Here is a 14,760-nt window from a genome sequence, read left to right as displayed (position 1 = left end):
GTTATCTGCTAGGAGCATTATAAAATTAAAGCACCAGAAATATTTATGTCTTAGCAAACAAAAACTGCAACCTCATAATTGACTGATTTTAAAAGACTTTGGATCAAGTCCTTGTAGTACTTCATAGGACTATGGATAAATCCTTATATTTAGGGTGACCATGCATCCTGATTTGGCTGGGACAGTCCCAAATTCTGGAGGGTGTCTCAGTGCCCTGGCCAGTGGAGAAAATTGAAGCAAAAGTCCTGGATTGGCACAAACATGCCTGCACGTGTCCAGCTCCAGACTTCAGAAATTTTGCTTCAGTTTTCCCCATGGCTGGTCCCTGGTCTGGACTCTATTGGAGTGGAGTCATTGTGCAGTACAGTCAAGGTGGGGAAGAGGGAAGGAGCAACAGGGTCATGCTGTGTGTGTGTGTGTGTGTGTGTGTGTGTGTGTGGGCGCGCGCACGTGCATGTGCACTGCTGCCATGCCCAGCCTCCTGCTGCTCCCTTGCTCCCCACAATCCTGGATTTCCCTCACATTTTAATGGTCACCCTACCTGTAGTACAATTGCAGTAAGGGAATATTTTACTTTTAAAGATTCTAAAATGGAAACTCTTACTGCAAGAGTCTTACAAAGTGAATCATTAATGATCATCAATATAATATGCAGTTTTGGGTTGAGTTGTAACTGCTACCATTTACATTTCCATACACAAATGTACAATATCAGCTCAATGTACATGCAAATAGAATTTGCTATACTTTCCCATTAGCCATGAAAAATATAGGCAGCATTAAAAAAAAGCAACAACCTCTGTTCTTTAAAAAATATGACCTTTGCCGATTGGCTGAAATACAAAACAGGCTGGTTTTCTCTGCCAGTTAGAACTGGCTGTTTATTACCAGTTCAAAAGAAAGCTGTCACTGTTGCACCTTTGGCTATTAGGCAAAATGATTACATTTGCATTGCTAACTATTTGATACAACAGCAGTAATGTCTATGCAGACACAGGATAAACATCCCACTTTGAGAATAAATATCTCAGCTGCAGTTCAGAGTTTATTCTCCATAAATGCCTAGGCTTGCTTTGCTCTTTGTCTATCAGGAGAGAAACAATATCCTGTAATATCTCTCTATCCCCATTGACATTATGTCTTAATTACACCAAATGAAAGAAATGCCAGACAGTCAGATTGCTGCCAGATGGCCGGCTCTTATTTACTGATAAACCTTTTACAATAGCCAATGTGGAGACAGATCATTTTTAACAGCACACTGAGACGAGAAAGCACCCATTAGTTTATGATTATGGACTAGATTTCTTGATGTAGAAGCACAAAGTTGATCCACGTGGCCAATCAAGAACAACCATTTTTCCAATAAGGACACAGTGAAGCATTCTCACCCTGCGAAACCAACAGTCCCAGTGCAGGCTGTTTTCTAACTGGCTGCTCAGAACTTTGTTATAGGTGGCAAATTAAAATAAAACAGTTAAGCCCTGTTGGTCTTTTCAAATTACCTTCCTTTCACTTAAGTGCTGCCAGGCAGCATCCTGCTCTCAGCCTAAAACACAAGGTAGCTTGACTGAGCTCAGTTTCATAATCTTCTTTTCTCAGTGAGCCTAGTCCTGAACACAGTTAAGGTAGCAGCTAGAAACCAAGGTAATGAGTCCATTACATTCTATGCGAGTCTTTCTGCTGAATTCAATATGCTTTGGATCAGACTCCAAAATATGTATATATGGATAGTCCATATAGGAAAAAAAGCAGGAAGCTGTGTCCATTGTGCAAGAGCTGCTAGTAGAGGAAATAGGCTTGGTCTCACACACTAGGCGGACTCCAGCCTCCTGACATTGTCCTGTTAGGACATCCCTGGACTGTGGCTACTCTGGCAGTCCCCAGCACTTCCATTCACATCCGTGTAATTCTGGTTTTGCAGTCAGACACTCAGACATCTTGCTCTCCTCATCTCATGCTTTCGGGGACTTGAGCAGGGTGCAATACGATGATACTTATGACACCCCATAGGTAGAATAAGAGCTGGCCCTTTCTGTCCCTTGCATGAGCCAATAGCACACAGAAGATAACTTCCTGACAGCAGGCCAGGTTTTCCCTCTCTCAGTCTTCCTCTAACCACTCCAAGTTTTCTTAAATAGACCTCCATCTATGTTTTTGGATCATTCCACACCACTGAGACATTTGTTTTCATTTTAAGATTGAATTTCATTCTGTAATGTCTGGATTGAGGGATCTGGATTTTCTGTTTCCCACAGAAAAACGGGAAAAATGTGGATTTTCCCTTCTAACCGAGAAAAGAATGGATTTTTCATTTTAACGGAAAAACACACAGATTTTCTACTTTTGCAAAGAGCTCTCTGCAGGCTGCAGAGTTCCAGCCTGCAAAAACGTCTTGCAAAAAGGAACGCAAACACTAAGCCCTGTCCTGAGTTGGAGAGAGGGCAAAGGGGCAGAGCCTGAGACTCTCGAGTCAGCCAGGGCTTAGCTCAGGCTCACTTTCACTCCTGAAGCCTTTGGGGTAAGGAAAGCTTGCAGGGGGCTGGAGACCCCTCTCACAGGGTTGAGGGGAGTAGGGGGCTGTTGGTCAGGAATGAGGGGCACCAGCAGGGCTGAGGGAGGGCCCTGTAGGTTGGGTGTGGGTGTGGATGCAGGTAACTGCCAGGGCTGGGGGCTGTGGGAAAAGCCAGCAAGGTGGGTGGAGGGCATGGCAGGGGTGTGTGGGTGAGGGTTAAAGGAGTAGGAAGGAGTCTGCGGGCAATCTCAGGCCAACGTGGGAGAACCCAAGTAGCATCCCCATTCCTCGCCAGGGGTAGGGATGGGTAGGCAGGCAGGGTCTTTTATCTGCGTACTGAGGAGTTTTGAACAGGAGGGGCATCTGTCCCTGCCGCCCACTCCCACAAGAACGAGGCAGTGGCCATGACACAGTGCTGCAGCATGCCAGAGGCTGGAGCAAGTGCTGAGCTGCTGCTGTCTTCCATGCGCCATCGGGTTAGTCTGGGCCACCCCTCCACATGAGGCTTCCAGCACTCCAGCAGGAAGCTGAATGTGGAGGCAAGGAGGAGCCGGCCTGGCCCAATGGCACGTGACTCTGTGCCCCATGCCTCCTTCTGCAGCTTCCCACTGGAGCGCTAGAAGCCCCACATGAAGGGCCGGCCCAGCCTGGCCTGATGGCACGTGGACCAGGAGCTGTGTGCCATCAGGCCCGGCAGGAAGCCGCACATGGAGGCATGGAGTTGCGTGCCATTGGACCAGGCGGGTTCCTGCTTGCCTTCACATGCAGCTTCCCACTGGAGTGCTAGAAGCCCCATGTTGAAGCATGGAGCCCACCCAGCCCAATGGCATGCAGCTCCTGCATGCAGTGCCATGATCTGTGTGTGCTGGCACATAGCCAGCCTCGTTGGATGTGAAGGCGTGTGCCAGCAGGCTGATCCAGCTCTGTGCCACCATGTGCACACCCTGAGACTCAGCCAGAGGCACGTGCTACTGAGGGTCTACTGCCTGCTGCCGCTGAGCCACCAGCCATGGGGGCTGTGCACCACAAACATCACAAACACACCTGCCCACAACCCCCACCACACACCCATAACCCTTCACAACCCCCCCAAGCTCCACACACATCCCCACACCCATTCACAACCCCCCCAACATACCCCACACCCACTCACAATCTGCCACAATCCCCACACCCATTCACAGTCCCCCAAAAAACCCACACCCACCCACAAACCCCACATACATACCCATACCTTCACAAACCCCCTACACACACACTCCACATCCGCCCCCCCACCCATAGAAAGTACCTGCATATACTTTTAAAGATGGTTCAAATAGTGTTATGTTTAGTTTAATTCATAAGACAAATAAAAGTAATTAATTCTAGATACTTTTGAGTTTTCCTGTGCATCATTTTGAATTTTTCTGTGCATAATTCCCTGGGATGTACAGAGTGGTCTCAACAGGAGCTCTGATTTTCCATAATGAAAAACCCCAAATCAAATGCCAAAATACATAGAATTAATTTTATTATAGTGATGGAGGCACAGGTAGGCTTCCAAATTGCTTTGAAATTTTCAATATATCAATAAAACATTGTGTTCAACTGATACCTATATATATAGTGGCCTTTCATTTTAATAATGAATTTGGGGGGTTTAAGCAAAGAATTTGCCATTTTTTACTAGAGTATTTGCAATCTTTAAACAGAGAAAACCAGGATTCCTGGTCATGTGCGGTTGGGGAAAAGAAAAGAACAGAACAGAAAATATTGCATGCTTCATAGATTTAGATTTCATAGACATTAGGGCTGGAAGGGACCTCGGAAGATCATCGAGTCCAGCCCCCTGCCCAAAGGGCAGGAAGTCAGCCGGGTTCATAGGATCCCAGCAAGATGAGCATCCAGTTTGCTCTTGAAGGTGTTCAATGTGGGCGCTTGAACCACCTCCAGTGGCAGGCTGTACCAGACCTTGGGGGCTCGGACAGTAAAGAAATTCTTCCTTATGTCCAGCCTGAAACGGTCTTGTAGTAGTTTATGACCATTCGACCTAGTCGTCATCCCTTGGGGCGCTCTGGTGAACAAACGTTCCCCCAGATACTGGTGGTCACCCCTGATAAACTTGTAGGTGGCCATCAGATCACCCCTGAGCCTACGCTTTTCCAGGCTAAAGAGCCCCAGGGCTCTCAGCCTGTCATCATAGGGTCTGCTTCCCTGACCTCTGATCATGCGCGTGGCTCTTCTCTGGACTCTCAAGCTTCTCCACATCCTTTTTGAATTGTGGAGCCCAAAACTGGACACAGTACTCCAGCTTAAGTTTTTGCAAAAGCAATTAGCAATAGTGCAGTAACTAAACAAGATCTAATTTGCTTAACAGTTCTGAATAAAACTGTTTGGATTGGCTGATTTGTGAATTTTAAAATTTCCCAAGTTCTTCTGTCAGTTACTTTTATTACAAGTTTTCTTTTGCTTTCTATCCAAACTCTATTTCCCCCTTTTCCTTACTGCTGATTTTTAAGAGTTCAGTATTCCACTTACTTTTGAGAAATCATTGTTTTCACAGTCTCACCACTCCCCACCCCCATGTTTTAATGTTCAATGTACTAATATCCTTCCTCCTGCTACCAACATAGTTGTAAAAGGCATTTTATTCCCATAAAGCCCAATTTTCATGAGTTCCTTCCCTAAGATACTGATCCAAATGGATTTCAGCCAAGGGCACTCTTCCTAAAGGAGATGCACTTTACCTTGGAGGACTGTATCATTATCTGCTTTGACTTGCATTAACTCATGCACCATTTTTTCCTGTCCTTATAGTCTCTCTCTAATCCTTACTTTTCTGATTTTGATGATGACCCTCACTTTGCACTTCCAATGTACAGTTGCCTTTTTTGTAGTTAACCTTAAACTCTTTCAGCAGCTCCCAACACTGCTGCCATATTTACAGGTCCTTCTCCCTTTAACTACTGATTCCATAATCTGTTGTGCCTTAATTGTGCTATTTCAAGACATAAACCTTGACTGCAGTCTTTTGTCAGCATTCACACTCACCCATCATATTGCATTTTCAGGCCAAGTCTTCCTGGGACCAGGACTCCCATGAAGCAGATAATTCTGAGGAAAAACAGCATCCTTCTGCAACAAACCCCCTTCCAGCACTGTGAGGCCACGAAGTATAGAACCAAGGGAACTCTAGTATTAATCTAGGATTATTATGGACTCTTGATTAGCACAAAGGTGGCTTATAGCAAGTTGCCTTATCTCAGTAAAACCCACAAATCATTAACTCAGTGTCTGATCATATAATGGATCTCTTTCCATGGAGAGATAGTGGGTATCATTTGGAATATAACATGATAGAGATAAGTCACTGGTGAAATTTTCAACCCAAACCTCCTTCCTCCACCAAGCTTTGGGTGTTAAAATGAGATCTGGTTCTAAGCCATCCCTGTTTTGTTAAATACAACACCAGAAAAAAATGTCACCAACACTGTTTGGAATGGAGATACTGGCCTAAACGCAAGCTAGCTGGGCCTTTCCAAACGATGAAAGAAATAGTACATGAACCTGTCAGTCCAAGAACAAAGATTTTAATAGAGGTCTTAATACCATTGCTGCTCAAGCTAGCAGCTCCAGCATGCTTTCCAACAAGTCCTGCAGACCACAATTTAACAAGCAGGTGGACAGCCCTGAGATAAATCATGATATTCCCAGAAATTAAGCTTCACATGAAAGTTGACATATCTACCCTGAAATGGAGCCCTGGGATGACCAGGGCTCAAAAAAACCTGCACAAAAAAAGAAGTGGAGCAGAGTGGTTCATGCAGGGGCAGTGACTGCAGGGCTGGATTAACGTACAAACTAGATGCATACCTATGGCACGGAGCTGGGTGGGGGCCCAGTCCTTCCCTCTGTGGAGGCCGCACGAATGGCCCCATCTGCCCCCTCTCTTCCCTTCCCCTCCCCTGGCCTCACTACCGTGGTGGCTGCTCCCTGCAGGCAGCAGCAGCAGCATGGTGAGGAGGCGGGTCTCGACTGGCCTGGGGCCCATGAATTTCTTTACCTAGGGCCCACTAAAGGGTTAATCTGGCCCTGAGCGTGCACCACTCAAAATGGGAGCCTGGCTGACCAGAGCCATGCTCCAGCTCCCAGCCAGGCTCCAAGCAGCAGGATCACCACTGCTGCAGGTTGCACAGGAATACCACTGCAGTACAAGAAATAAAAACTAGATCTCCTAACTGTCTGTCCTATAAACACACGACTCATCTGCTCTTCTGCTGGAGGTATGGATCCCATACACTGACTCCAAGGAGCTGGCTGCTAAGCCTATTATTTCATCTTTTTTTAATCCCATACTGATATAAGCTAAAGCCAAGCTTTTGGCCCCAAATCAAAGTGATTTCCAGTGTGAACAATCTGACCTGCTTGTCATTTTTTAAGCCGTACACTATGCACATATGTTCAGTTGCCTATGCTCTGTTAACCTATAGCCTTAAGCTTAATTTTTTTAAAGCAGCATGCTACAGATTACATATTAAAATACACAATGAAAGCAGTGGTGTGCCTACATGGAGAGCTTGATCCTGCCCCAAGCCTTTCTACGTGGATTTCTTACTGAATCGCAAGGAAATTCTGAATACAGGCACTGCATGTAAAAACCAACCACCACACATCCACCTCCTCACTCATTATTCATCACAATAATTTCCCCAACATCTGCAGCTAAATCTAACACCATTTTCACCTGGATTAATAATCAAAGTAAACTTAATAATCAAATTAAGTGGAACTCAGTATATGAAACTCCCTTCCCTTCCCTAGCCCCCATTATTACATCAACTGGGACTAAACTATCCTCCAGTAAGTTGCTATTGATGCAGAACACTTATGCTGAGTATTTGGGGCAGAATCAACACTCACTAAAATTAATACAATGGGTTACTGCTATGACTTAAGCCATAATAGTCAAAGTAGGAGTAATTTAAGTCCTGGTCTTCTGCTCTCACTGCAGCAGGAATATAAAATCGGTCACCTGACTCTCTTTCCAAAACCACCTCTGTGCCTCACCTTCACATTGTCTCTGGCTCCCTAGGTTGAATTAGCAGCAGGATTTCTCATTCATCTGTCAGAAGTGCCTTGGTTTATTGGTTTTGCCTTTTTCTTGCAGGGATTACAGGATATTCTTCACGCACTGTTTCCATCAAGATTCCTGACAGCACATCAGCATAGCACTTAAATGTGATAAAAGCTCAGCTTAAGATGTAAGATGTATGCTTTCTAACTTGGATCAACGTTCTGATACACATGCCATGTCCCCAGCTTTTTCCTACAGCAGGTCTCTTTCACCAAAGCCTCAGTTTCCATCGGTGACCAAAACACTCAGAATTATTGCAGTCCACTGGAAAGAGCATTATGTTAATCTCAGTGTCGCTGTTGGTGTTCACAAGGATTATAGGCTTTATGGCTGGCACAAACATTTCCCAAAAACTCATGTAACATCTCTACTAACTACGCAGTCCATCCCAATAAAAAGTATCACTAAAAACCCTCACTTCTCACATCCCTTAATTCTGACGTTATAAAGTAGCTTGTTGGACAAAAATCAAGTAAAACCAAGACATACCAGGAAATAATTACAATTATAATATGTTCATAAAATTAGTATTTTCTGCAAGAAAACTGGTCTTCTTGAAAAATACTGACCCACTGTAATGGTTTCTGGATTCTCAAACTTGAATGTGTCCAAGCACTGGTTCCAGTATAATTTAGAGTTGCCTAAAAGCTGCTATAACTTACTAGAGCTATCTTCCAAGTCATGCAGTTATAGCTATATATCACACATCTTCAGGTTGCACAGAACACACTAAAGATTTTACTGTTTGATCATTAAAAAGTCTTAAAATAGAAAGAATTCCAGCCCAAGCAATGTGCGGTTATCCTAATAAATATAAAAGCTGGTTTTACTAAAGTGAAGTTTAAATACCCACCATGTGATGAGGAGGTTGGTGCACGATTTAGGAACTGTCAGAGTTACTTATTTAGGGACGTTTAGAGGTGCTTTCAAAAGCTTCTCAATAACTGCTAATACTATTAGTACACAAATTTAGATCCTGAATCTCTCATAGGTCTGGAAAGTCTGTGACATCCTCGAGAGACATCAATCTCTGTACATGGCTTTTTTAGGCAACAATACCAGCATTCTTTGACATGGATTATGGACAGTTCTGTTTGGGCTCTGCATCCAAAGCTAAGGTGCTGAGCACCCAGAAATCCACCAGAAATGTCAATGGGAACTAATTCAGCCTCTCTGAAAATCAAGCACAAAGAGCATAATCCAGCAGTCCTTAAGCAAGTAAAATTCTTACAGAACATTTGAGTACTTCTAGATCACAGCTTGGCATTTATTTTGAGAACAATCTCTGTCTCAGATTCTGTGGTAACCTGGGGTACATCCATGCAAGCTGACTGAAAAGTTTAGTCCTTGTTGCTTGATCAAAGAGTTGTTCATTATCTGAGGTTGATATGAATGCATTGAAGATTTGTCACTGGCAGCTGTCACATTGTCTAACTTTTATTCCAATGGTGAAAACTCTTACTTGTAAGAGAAGCCTTTTGTTTTACCCAAGTCAAACTAGCGATTTCAATGGCACTGCTCTCCTGGGTAAAGATTTGCAGAACTGGTGCCATATTGGCTGCAGTTTAGCAGGGGGAGATTTAAATGAGTGGTCCCTGACTGTGCAGAAGTACACACAATCCCATTGTTTTCCATCATAGGAGTTTCAAGGTAGCCTCTTCAGACAAGTTTTTAAGATAATTTTATAAGAGGTTGCTTTACTGCATTAAAAGCCCATTTTACTTGTGTCTTTCAAATAAAATAATTAACTTTTTAAGTAAGTAAATGAAGTATTATTTTATCACTACCAGCAAAACTGTAAAAGACCACACATAACCCATTATTACTGTTTAATGGTTAAAAAACAGCTTACAGCACTGCATTCTAGGGTAACCAACATTATTTTTAATGGGTTTTATTACAAGCAGTAAAATGGTTTATTAACTAGTTAAACAGCATAAACGATTAGATGCAAATATGCTTGAATACAATTACAAAAAAAAAGCCCAACCCTAATCTATTAATTTCACTTTAGAGTAGGAAATTACCTTCTGTGGTGGTAAAACATTTTTAATATTAACCCTTGGCCGCAGTCCTGCACTCACTTACCCATGTAGTTAACTCTAACCATGAGATTAATACCATTGAACAAAATAGGACTATTCACATGCATGAAATTAAGTATTTGCTCAGATTTCTACAAGACTGTTAACATGAGGACACCCCACTGCTGCTTCAGGAACTGATAAGGTGAATCCCCAGTGCCCCAGAGGAGTTCTAATGATGTTAGGAGGGTCTACATGGATGAAAGTGCACAGTGGAAGATTACAGTGCTTACCCGAATTAAAGTCTACACCTGTTCCACTGCAAGTAACAATAACCCCTATCAGCTTTAATGAGGCACATAGTAAAGAGTTGTACATCTGATTTGTTTGTTGTTGGGGTTTTTTAAGTATGCGATAGCTAGGAAAATGCAGTTGGGGCAGGGGGTCAACCAGGTTGCAGAAAGTCTGATTGCTTGTTTTAAAAGCTGGTAGCCTAGCCGTATGTCTGTTCAGGCATGCTGTTTTTCAGCATGTGTGCTGATTAGGGAGTTTTCAGTAATTAGCAAACATCTACCTCCCATCACACATGCAAAAGGTACTATCCACATGGTGTAGATGGGAACAGGGGCAATTCAGTGGCTAAGGTCACACAGGACCCCAGTGCAGAGCAAGGAATTCTAAACCACAGACATAAGCATAAGAACAAGACCTTCCCTTCTCTTTTGGCTGTCATCAGCTTTGCCTTAAGCACAGCATTTTTAGATAGAGCAGCTTGATTTTTAAAGAGGATGTTGTGCAATTATTTTTGGACTTAACCTCCAACTGAAGCTAGAGTAGTCTCTTTTCTTTGTATGGTCAGGAAACATGCAGAACGATGCTGCAAGTATTTCATCACAATCACTGTGGTGGGATGCAGCCACTTAGTAGAAATGAGCACTTTTTCTCTTTTCTGCATCCTCTGTCTCTTCTGGCAGCAGACACTCTTTGCGAACAGACAGGCAAGACACCATTTTTATGTTGTATTTCGGATGCAGGGAATTACGGAGCAAATGAATGATCTCTCCTACTTGGGCGCTGTCCATCTTTGTCTGTTTTCCTTTGTCTCAAAAAGTGATCTAGGCTGACAAAGCACTTAATTCTTAATTTAGGAGACAATGTAACATCCAACCTGTCTCATTCCTCTCATAGGCCACTAGTGTTAATTTCATGTTCTAAGAATTGATATGAACACAGAAGTATTAAATTATCCCCCAGTATCTTCAACATATCCCCACTGCTAGTGTGGATTCTGCCAGCTTTATTCGACCCCAGGATCCCTGTGTTGCCTCAGTAGAGCACCAGTCTAGCTGGTATACTGCTGAGCCAGCACAAAAAAAAAAGGCATCCAGAGCCCAGGACTGAGCCCCAGATATGCAGAGAGGCAAATAAAGAAACCTGCTATTCACAGCTGAGATTATTGCAACTGTAAGATATATAATGGTGGAAGGAATCAGGAATGTAAGGAAGGCACTTAAAACAACAACAAAAAACAACTTACTGAAGACCATTGTGAAATAAACACAGGTTTGTTTGTACCAGTATTGACCCTGTGTAGGAAAAATTGGCCTGGCTGTAATCCAATTTGTGCAGCTACAAATCAGAATTCGGTGGCATTACTCTTGCTTTATACCAGCTTCAACAAGATCAGAACCAGGCCCAGCCAGGTTCATAACTGGGCCTCCCCATTCATGACTCCAGTAAGAAAAAAAAAAAAAAAAATCAGGTTTGTGTAACAATAGAAGTTTTCTTTTTTTGATGATCAAATTATAATGCCAGAACCTCAACTGGTGTACGCTGTTGTAGCTCCAGTGACTTTAATTTAAGACAGTGATGATCTGCTTCCCCTACACAACGTAAGGCAGATGAAGCTACATGCAAGACACCTGCAACCACCACACACAAATGCAAGAAACCTAGCATACTCTGCAGAATGGACTGAGGAGACTAAGATGTGGCACCTATTTGTAAGTGGTAGAATGAACAATTCAGCAAGTATCGTCTCCATCTGAAGGCATCAGTACATTTCTACACATGAAACAGTGACAGATGAAAGAATTTTCCTATTTATCAGAATTCCATCATGCAACATAAGGGAAGAGCATATTTGCACTTGCTGGGTGCTATGGTAACCATACTGTCTACCACTGTATTGTACAGGAGTGTTTTCATGAACGGGGAGCAGAGTAAAACGGAAAGCTGGACTTGCTCTCTGTAAGACAAGGAAGACTTGTATCAGTCGCTTGCTGCAGACACAGAGCAATTCCCCGCTGCTTTGCTCATTGTGCAATTATGCCCCTGTGAAATGGGTATATAATGCCATCAAATCACACGGATCAGCTACTATGTTACTAGAATGGGAAGGGGATTCATGGTTACCCTTTTCCTTTCCTTTCATCCCCCTCCCTCCACCTTGTCCTCTTATCTTTAGTGTGTTTGCCAGCGTATCTTGTCCCTGCTAGAGGTCCTTTCCTCTTGGATTCCTGGTTACATAGTTCTGACCCCTGTCCCTCCCCTCTCCCCCCCCCCCCCCTTTCACTACTTTCCCCTTCATCTCTGTCTCTTCTGTCTGTGTGCCAGGTGGTGATCCCAGACAACAAAACAAAACAGCCACTGCGCCCAGGAGCAAGCAGAGCCTGATGACAAGGGATCCTGGTTTTCTCTGCTTAAAAATCGCAAATTCTCTGATTAACCCTTCTCCCCCGTGCGAATTCTCCAATTAAAAAACCCCAAATCCACATTTTTCCACAATTAAAATGAAATACCACTATATATTGAAAACCTATCATTGCCTCAATCACTATAATACAATAAATTCTAAATATTTATATATTTTGGCATTTGATTTTGGGTTTATCATGGAAAATCATAGCTCAGTGAGAGTAAAATTGGGACAAGGCTGGGAGGTGGAGGTGGGGGTGCCTTAGACCAGACAGGGCCCACCTCTTCAAAAGCGTGCCTTGCTCTCTGTGCAGCCTCCCTTATTAAATTTTAACATCAAGATGTGGCAAGAGTCTACCAAATAGGGGAGAGACCAGAGGGTGTAAGCGCTAGTAGGTCTCTAAAGCACCCAGTTGCAGCACTCATAAGCAGCCTTTTACGCTCATTGTACCCAGTTGAGTCAGAAGATACCAAGGCAAAGAGAAGGGCTAGGTAGTCCTATCAAAAAGGTGGACCTCACATACCTAGCTCAAATATCAATTATCTTACTATTATATAAAAGGTATGAACAGCATGACTGCTGCTCCAGTGCTTCTATGGCTGTTAGCAATGAACAGAAAGAGAGCATTTCATGCCAAGTAAAATTACTACTTTGAATATTTAAATGAAGGGGAGGAGGGGGTGCTAAAATGCCTTGCGATCTTATGACATTAAATGACAATGAATGAAGCTCAGTCAGATTTTCTAAGTACAGCAAGAGATGACAGACTGGTGCTTCTTAGCATTCATCCTCTCTCTCCCTGCAGAATTCCTTAACATTTCTCTCACCACAATGTGCTTCTGTACCTGAAAATGACCTGAGGCAAGGGTACTTGAGCCCAAGCCTACAGCCCAGATCCAGCAGACCCATGCAATCTGGTCTGCAGGTCTCCCCAAGGGTCTGGAAATGTGGTAGGGGACCAGTGGCAACTAACATTGCCACAGCTCCCTCACCACCAAGTTTCTAAACCCCATGGGCAAGGTGACATGGCCCTGTCCAGAGTCAGGCCTGGGGCAGTGGGGCCCAATACAGTGCACATATGGAGCTGTGGCCAGAGTGAGGAGGCCCAATTTAGTGTGCCTGGAGCTGGGGCCAGGGCTCAGCATGGCATATGAGGGGCTGAGGTCTAATTGAACACATGTGGGGCCAGGGACCAGAGGCAGGATCAAGCCCTGGCCCTATGCATGCCAGATTGGGCCCACAAACTGGTCTCATCCCAGGGACCTACCCCACACACTAAACCAGCCCATGGGGGCATGTTCAATATCAAGCTTTCAATAGCAATTCCAATAGTCTAGGGATAGATCTAGTATTCAGTTTTAGTAGCATTCTTGACTATTCCAATCCCCTTCTTCTGCAATTTCCAAGTTCTAGACTGCAGCACACGTGCAAAGAAATGGCCATCATACCCACCAAGAAACAGCTTTTGGTTCTCAGTCAAAGGACTTGCTATTTTTTTTAAAACCTCAATGTCCTTGATTCAAGCTACCTCACAGACCTTTTGTTTTTCCCTTACAGCTCCAACTTCATTACAATCCCTCCACATCATACTACAGTTGTAAGATTCTCCACCTTGGCAAGACATTGTCTCTACCTCCTAATCCCTCTCTTCATGAACTCTTCAGTTATTCTTAGAAATACTCCAGCTTTAACACGCTATGACACTTAATTACTTCCCTGTGCTATTTCTCAGTGAATTTTGTGGACTAATTTAAGGCTGTGAAACATTTGAAGATGCCTCATAAAAATACTGCATAAAAACCAAGGCCTTTACTCATCCAAGTAATTCATGTGATGATGCCTACTCATTCCTTACTCATATTAGATGAGTTGAATTCAACTGGTGAGCTAGGCTCACAAACTCAAGCCCATAAGTGTACCTATTTTTAATGAGACTTGGCAGTAGTAGACTCCTGCTAGTTACAGGATGCAAGAAGGGGAAGTAAACAGGGCAGAATCTTACTGTCTTGTGACTGTTTAGGCAGTCGCTTAAGGTTTCATAGATTCAAAATGAGGGGACAAATTGGAGAGTCCAGTGGGCAACAATAATGGTTAGGGCCTGGGACACATTCCTTCTGAGAAGCTGCACTTATTTAGTCTGGAGAAGACTGGGTGTGTCTACGTGTGCATTAATGCACTTTTCCTAAAGTACATTAAATTTAGTACCTCCAGTATGAGGTACTAAGTAAATGTGCATTAGGTTGCCCTAATGTGCAGTACTGAAAGCAGCATTTTTAAGTGACAATGACCAGCAGCCTATTTTACTGTGCATTAGTATAATTGCATGGTTCTTTAAATGTTGCTTTAACGCACAGTAAAATAGGCTACTGTGCATTAAAGTGCACATGTAAATGCACCCACTGGAGGG

This window comes from Alligator mississippiensis, chromosome 4 (genome assembly GCF_030867095.1).
Source record: "Alligator mississippiensis isolate rAllMis1 chromosome 4, rAllMis1, whole genome shotgun sequence".
Lineage (NCBI taxonomy): Eukaryota > Metazoa > Chordata > Crocodylia > Alligatoridae > Alligator > Alligator mississippiensis.
Note: the sequence above shows the minus strand (reverse complement) of the source record.